This window comes from Belonocnema kinseyi, chromosome 9 (genome assembly GCF_010883055.1).
Source record: "Belonocnema kinseyi isolate 2016_QV_RU_SX_M_011 chromosome 9, B_treatae_v1, whole genome shotgun sequence".
NCBI classification, from domain to species: domain Eukaryota; kingdom Metazoa; phylum Arthropoda; class Insecta; order Hymenoptera; family Cynipidae; genus Belonocnema; species Belonocnema kinseyi.
The window spans coordinates 67,390,321-67,396,835 of record NC_046665.1 but is presented as its reverse complement, the minus strand read 5'-3'; the positions used below and the strand labels follow the sequence as shown (position 1 = coordinate 67,396,835).

At 34.4% G+C, this 6,515-nt stretch overlaps 2 protein-coding genes across 2 annotated transcripts in view; one reads left to right on the top strand and one right to left on the bottom strand.

Annotated features, from left to right (window-relative positions):
- The window catches only part of LOC117179571 (sialin), a 228,916-nt gene that overhangs the window by 32,163 nt on the left and 190,238 nt on the right, over window positions 1-6,515 (top strand). The gene's annotated exons all lie outside the window — the stretch shown is intronic.
- LOC117179570 (girdin-like) overlaps window positions 1-6,515 on the bottom strand; it is a 23,037-nt gene that overhangs the window by 7,692 nt on the left and 8,830 nt on the right. The gene's annotated exons all lie outside the window — the stretch shown is intronic.

Genomic DNA, 6,515 nt, shown 5'->3' with positions numbered 1-6,515 from the left:
TTTATTTACAAAAAAAGTTCTTAGGTTCAAAAAAACATTCAGTGAACTGAAAAAGTGAGGTCGGTAATATAGGTATTTAGCTGTGTCACATGCCCTTAAATATAATTTTTTTGGGCTTTGTAATCCCGGGAGGCGAACGTGGAAGTGTGGAGAAGGGAAGTATCAAAGGAGGGTTGGAACAATTAACGTCACAATAAGCTAGCACGGAGTAATAATAAGGAGAGCGATCTCCGTACATACGTTCTGACTACGGTAATTGTACATTTATTGCGTTTAAACACAATGCTCACAAGGAACGGGACATGCGCACTGTGATTTGCTATCTCTTTTTCTCTCGCGAGAAGTGTGCGATTGAGTGCCCGTGCTTGACAACCACAACAACATATTACCTAATATTATACTGTCACATCAATCTGCACATTTTATATCATTTAATGATTAGAATTAAATCTATATTACTTATCCATACTTTCCAGGTCACAATTTGTTAACTTAATTCTGTACAAAAACACAGAAATAAATAAGCACGTATATTGACAAACTCAATTCACAATATTTACAGGAACATAACCACAGTATTTAGTTGCCATTCAACACGGGACTCACTCGCACATTTCTTGCGGGAGAAAAGGAGATAGCAAATCACAGTACGCATGTCCCCTTCCTTGGCCATTTGGGGAGCCATTTGGGGAGCCATTTGGGGAGCCATTTGGGGAGCCATTTGGGGAGAGTTAGGCATACGATATTAATTCAAAAATAATGCCTTTACCTACAGATTTTTTGCTGAGATATTTAAAGAAATAGTTTTTGTAAAAAAATGCAGAGTAATTCAGATTGTGCACTTAAAGTTATCGATGAATGTGTCGGGTGAATGTGCGAGACGCGACACATTCTTTTAAATACTGAAAATGCAAAAAGAGCTTCAGAAATTTCGGACCTAGCACGAAACTCGAATATGCTTGCGGATACAGAAGACGGGTCATCCGAAAGATCGTCGCCTGCGAGTCGGGTTACAGAAATCGCGAGTGAATCACGTGTCAATGCACCGCGAGAACAACAAACGCGACGGTTTGAGTTAAGTCAAGTCAGCAGAAATGAAAATGAAATTTTGTCATCCACAAAAAAAATAATTCAAACCATTGAACCTCTGCGGGAAAAAAACGATAACGGAACCTAAGATTTCATTAAACCAATAGAAAGGGCAAACTCTCGATGCTCTCAGAAGGAATTACTTTTAGATTACATAATCGCCGAAAAATATTGGATAATACCAAAAGAGCCATTCGTTTCATACCAATAAATGGCTACGATGACTTATACCAAGCTCTCAGACAAAACCTAGGATTTGTTGGCTCAGTTGAACTTTTAAGGGCAAAATTAGATACCTGCAAGCAAAAGATTGGCGAAACTGTAGAGAATTTGAATATGAGATTTAGATAATGCCAAAATGAACTAAAATATGCAGTACAGTCAGAACACACTTCAGAAATGTCTCGTAGCGTAACACTAGAAATCGAAGAAAAATCAGCAATTAGAAAATATATATTGAATTTGAATGATGAAATTGGCACTCAAGTTCGACCTTTGAAACCAAACACTATAAACCGAGCACAAGAAGATGCATTAGAAGCAGAAATTTGGTTCCATGAGAAACAACAAAACAAACGGTCTTCAACATCCAACCAAAAACATAGCCCATTACAAAAACCTGTCAATTACCAAAAACCCACTGTCCCAACTCACAATATGCCCCTATCACAAAAAAGTCAAATAAAATGTCGTTATTGCAATGGAATTGGTCATACAGAAAATCAATGTTTAAAACAAAAATTCTAACAAGAACCAAAATTTTCCCCAAGGCCAGTAGAATACACGACCACCAAAAGTGAGATTGATTCAGGGGAGTCCAGACATCGGCGACACAATGACACAAATACAAAACCCAGAAATGAATTCAGCCAAGATCGAGTTTCAGCTGTGTCAGGAAGACTATTCCATATCAGTTAGCATATACGGAACAAGAGGAACAAGTCGATTACTGGTTGAAAGTGGATCTTCACTAAATTTGATAAAAGATGAAATGGTTCAACGAAAATATCTAACAGAAATATGCAAAAAATAATTTGTTATGGGAAATGATAAGCATGAAGTTCATACGCAAGCAAAATTTAAATTCCAGAATAAGGACCATATTTTCTACATCGTCCCTAATGAGTTTCCTTTGCCTGAGGATGGAATTATTGGAGTCCCTTTCCTACATTCTTACGACTACAGCTTAACAAAGACAACGTTCAAATTAGATAAAAAAATTTCATCCCCTTCATAGCGATGGAATTTATGTCCCCAAACACCGTAAGGTTTGTTACGCTGGACAACAATATGAAATATAGGCATGCAGTAATTGAAGATAGCGCTTACATTCCTCATACAAGATGAATTGATAAAGAGGTTTAAATTACTGTCAGAAAATATAAGACTTCAACACATTGAAGACGAGTATAGGACAGGTATAGAAAAAGTCATTAATGCATAGCATGATATCGACATATTACCAGGGGACCCACTTCCATGCACAAACTTGAAATCACACAAAATTATTCTAAAAGACAATAAAATAATAAACATTAAATCCTACATGCCTCCAGAATGTCACAAAGCTGAAATTTCAAATCAAGTTAATGAAATACTTATAAAAAAAAATAATTCGAAATTCAGATTTACCCTACAATTCATCGATATGGGTTGTATCAAAGAAAATGGATGCGTCAGGTAAAAATAAATGGCGCATTGTCATTGATTTTAGAAAACTAAATGAAAAGACCGAACAAGACGCATATCCCTTACCCTTAATTGATGACATCATCGATTACTTAGGGAAAGCAACATTTTTTCCAGCTTTTGATTTGAGTTCTGGCTTTCATCAAATTCCAATGGACACTAAGTCAAAAAAATATACTGCGTTCTCGACACCAGAAGGGCATTTTGAATACGATCGTATGCCATTCGGATTGAAAAATTCTCCCGCCACATTCCAGAGAATGATGAACACTTCATTAAGAGGTTTAATGGGAAAAATTTGTTTTGTGTATTTAGATGATATTGTTGTGTTCGGCTCAACAATACAAGAACATAACAAAAACATGATCACACTTTTAGAGCGCCTACGTCATACTGATTAAAATTATAACCAGATAAATGCGAGTTTTTAAGACCTGTACTCGAATATTTAGGACACACCATCACAAAAGGCGTAGTGAAACGTAATCCCAAAAAAATTGGATGCGATTGAAAACTTTAAAACGCCAAAAAAACCAACGGAAATTATATCGTTTCTCGGACTTGTTGGTTACTATAGAAAATTTATCAAAAATTTTTCAACAATCGCTAAACCATTAATAGAATTGACCAAAAAGGACACAATTTTCGATTGCGCATCAAGCTGCGAAGAAGCATTTCAAAATTTAAACCAATGTCTTTGTGTGGCACCCGTTTTACGTTATCCAGATTTTAGTAAAGAATTCACATTAACAACCGATGCTTCAAACGTATGTCTCGGTAGAATTTTATCACAAGAAGGACATCCCTGTTGCTATATTTCACGAACTTTAAATCCGCCAGAATTAAATTTTACAACAAGTAAAAAAGAACTTTTAGCTATTGTTTGGTCAATACGATGATTGCGACATACTTATTAGGAAGATCATTTAAAATAAAAACTAATCATCAAGCACTAAAATGGTCAATGAACTTAAAAGATGCAGGATCAAGACTTCTACATTGGAGACTGAGTTTTGAAAAATATCAATATGAAATTGATTATACGAAGGGTCAAAGGGAAAAGAAAACACCGCGGCTGATGCACTATCAAGAATTTTTCCAATCCAGAGAAATTCAACAAAAGAAATAAACATCGCTAGCAAAGACTCCAATCACATAAGCACAGTTCAAAATCACGAATCTACTCTTTCAGGATCTGATACCAAAGTAATGAGTGTCTCAGAAAAAGAATATCATGATCATGATGATGATGATGATGATGTTAATGATGCGATGAAATAGAACAGTAACATGAAGAAGGAAAGCGCAATGTTATTGTGATGTAATTCCATCTAAGCAAAAAAAAATTAATGATCAAAAACCGAACAAAGCGGAACAGGCAATTCCGATTTAATAAATAAATACCATAAATGGCTCTTAAATCGTTCAGAACCTCGAACCAAATTGAATCCAAATGCCGAAGGAAAACTTTGGATCAAAGTGATCAAAAATCCAAACAGAAAAAAGAGCAACTCAATACAATAGCCAAATTATGATGAAAAAACGTGGTTAACAAAATTACATGAAGCAGTTTAGCAAAGCAAACAAATAAAGTTAACATCGGTAAGAATCCATTTTTCGGACCCGACGATTACAAATCTCGAAAAAATCAAGATAAAAGACTTGATCACATTTCTGGAAAGCGAAAACAAGGAATTGAAAATTTTCATATGTACAACGCCAAATGAGGAATTGACAAAAAAAAAAGAAAAAGAAGAAATCATTAAAGAAGGTCACGGAAGTGTCGCATCACAACATTTTGGTGAAAACAAATCCATCGGGCGAGCAAAACAAAAAGGTCTGTGGAAAAATATGGAAAACGACATTTGTGACTATGTGCAAAAAATTTTCAATTTGCCAAACTCAAAAGTTAACATGCATCAGGCTAAAAGTTAAGGCAATCATCCTTGACACACCCGCTGAACCAAATGACAAAATTGCCATGTACATTTTTCGTCCATTGCCGTTGACCTAAAATTCGGGAAACGATTCAGGATATGTTAACAAAATACCTACTTTTGATTCCGATGAAAAATGTACAGGCAGAATCGATAATCAATCAACTGTTTAATCACTACATTTATATTTTTTCATCCTCGAAACATATTTAACTGATCAAGGAAGTAACTTCGTTTGCGAACTGATTCAAACTTTTGAAAATCTTTTCAAAATTAAACACATTAAAGCAACAGCTTTCCCTTCACAAAGCAACGGATCACTGGAAAGAACACACTCTGCCGTAAAAGATTTAATAAAAACCGCTATGGAAGAAAATCAAACTGACTGGGATGAAAACCTCAAAATTATTGCAACGGCCTACAATACCGCAGTTCACGAAGGAACTAGTTTTTCGCCATTCGAACTTACCTTTGGCAGGAAAGCTAATTTACCCTCAATCTGCAAAGAACTGGTTTCTCTATGGAACCCACGACATGAAAAATATTTACGCCTAGCAAAAGAAAAAATTGAAAAACCAAATCAAAAATACAAAGAAAAACAAGATGCTAGAATTGTTATCCCACAACATATTTTTGAACCGGGCGATCTCGTTTCAATCCATAATGATTTAAAACAAAATAAATTGGGTAAAGAATGGAAAGGTCCTTTCCCAGTGATTGAAAAAGCAAACAATAACGATTATTTTGTTCTCGTAGAAGGAGGACGTTACCTTACCCATACAAACCGTCTAAAAGCATTTTATTCTTAACTGCCTACAAAGCGAAAATGAAGAATTCCCTCTTACTGATGACGCTCATTTTCACTTTTCCGACTAATCCCTATTCCCAAGAAAATAGGAAATTTTTTTCTTGCTGTAATTCCTGAACACGAATTTTTAATTGTTAATAAACAAAAAAAATCTTGTATGTACCAACTGACAGACAAACTATCAACTGCTGTAAAAATCTCGACGCTCATAAAATATGTAAACGCAATGAACCATCATATCTGATATCAGAAACCCAAACTTGCGACAATCAAATGGTAAGATCCAGCGTTAAAAGTCTTGATTATAACTTTTGTCAAATGTCTACGTTTAAAATTAACGAACTTGTATATATCCAATTAAATTACGAAAAAGCATATTTATTAATTCCTGAGAACGATTTAGAAATAAACATACTTTGCGACAAAAATGATCAGCATCTAACTTTATCAGAACCAACTTTTAAAGAATCAGATGAAAACTGTATTCTTCAAGCTGATAGTCTAATTATAAAACTACGAAAAAGTAACAGAAATGTTATCGTACATCGGATACATATCAATAGGTTTAGTTTCAATTTACACTTTTTACAAATGCGACTTCAGCAATTTATTTTAAAAAATTATGTCCTAAAGTATGTATCAATCTATTATGCGTCAAAAATAAGATAGAAAATATAATCACACAACCAGTTGTAAAGTAAGTTTATCAAACACCATCGACATCAGAAATAGGTGATGCAAACGAACCTGAAGTAGTACCCCAAAATGTCAGAATACGTTTTCCAGGGGTAAAACGAATCCAAAAAGAAAAATTATTATAATTTAAACAAGATATCGTATTTTTCAATATTTTTAGATTGCGTCATTGTTTTTCTTCGAAAATAGGTATTTTCAAAAATGAAAAAATTCGAACACAAATTTTAACAATTTGAGGTTATATCAGCGTTTTACACAAAAACTTGGCATTTAGAATTCAACAAAGAAGCATAATT